This window comes from Theropithecus gelada, chromosome 19 (assembly GCF_003255815.1).
Source record: "Theropithecus gelada isolate Dixy chromosome 19, Tgel_1.0, whole genome shotgun sequence".
Classification (NCBI taxonomy): domain Eukaryota; kingdom Metazoa; phylum Chordata; class Mammalia; order Primates; family Cercopithecidae; genus Theropithecus; species Theropithecus gelada.
This window is the reverse complement of record NC_037687.1, coordinates 37,007,150-37,008,314: the sequence shown is the minus strand read 5'-3', so window position 1 is coordinate 37,008,314 and position 1,165 is coordinate 37,007,150.

Sequence of the window (1,165 nt, the reverse complement as noted above, 5' to 3'; positions counted from 1 at the left end):
CGGAGCCACTGCACTCCAGCCTGGGTGAAAGAATAAAACTCCATCTCGGCCGGGCGCGGTGGCTCAAGCCTGTAATCCCAGCACTTTGGGAGGCCGAGGCGGGTGGATCACGAGGTCAGGAGATCGAGACTATCCTGGCTAACATGGTGAAACCCCGTCTCTACTAAAAATACAAAAAACTAGCCGGGCGTGGTGGCGGGCGCCTGTAGTCTCAGCTACTTGGGAGGCTGAGGCGGGAGAATGGCGTGAACCTGGGAGGCGGAGCTTGCAGTGAGCCGAGATCACGCCACTGCATTCCAGCCTGGGAGCACAGCGAGACCCCGTCTCAAAAAAAAAAAAAAAAAAAAAGAAAAAAAAAATTAGCCCGGTGTGGCAGTGCACACCTATAATCCTAGCTACTCAGGAGGCTGAGGCAGGAAGAATCACTTGAACCCGGGAGGCGGAGGTTGCAGTGAGCCGAGATCACGCCATTGCACTCCAGCCTGGGCGACAGGGCGAGACTCTGTCTCTAAAAAATAAAAAAATTTTATCAGGTATGTTAGGCGTTCTGAACCAGGATGGTGTCACCAAGTTCATAAAAGTGTGATTAAAGCAAATCCCTTGCTGGGCGTGGTGGCTCACGTCTGTAATCCCAGCACTTCGGAAGGCCAAGGCAGGTGAATTGCTTGAGCCCAGGAGTTCAAGACCAGCCTGGGCAGCATGAGGAGACCCCCGTCTCTACTAAAAATACAAAAATCATTAGCCTGCTGGGCGCAGTGGCTCACACCTGAAACCCCAGCACTTTGGGAGGCCGAGGCAGGCAGATCTCGAGGTCAGGAGTTCGAGACCAGCCTGACCAACATGGCGAAACACCTTCTCTATTAAGAATACAAAAATAGGCCGGGCGCGGTGGCTCAAGCCTGTAATCCCAGCACTTTGGGAGGCCGAGGCGGGTGGATCACAAGGTCAGGAGATCGAGACTATCCTGGCTAACATGGTGAAACCCCGTCTCTACTAAAAATACAAAAACCTAGCCGGGCGCGGTAGCGGGCGCCTGTAGTCCCAGCTACTCGGGAGGCTGAGGCGGGAGAATTGCGTGAACCCGGGGGGCGGAGCTTGCAGTGAGCCGAGATCGCGCCACTGCACTCCAGCCTGGGAGACACAGTGAGACTCCGTCTCAAAAAAA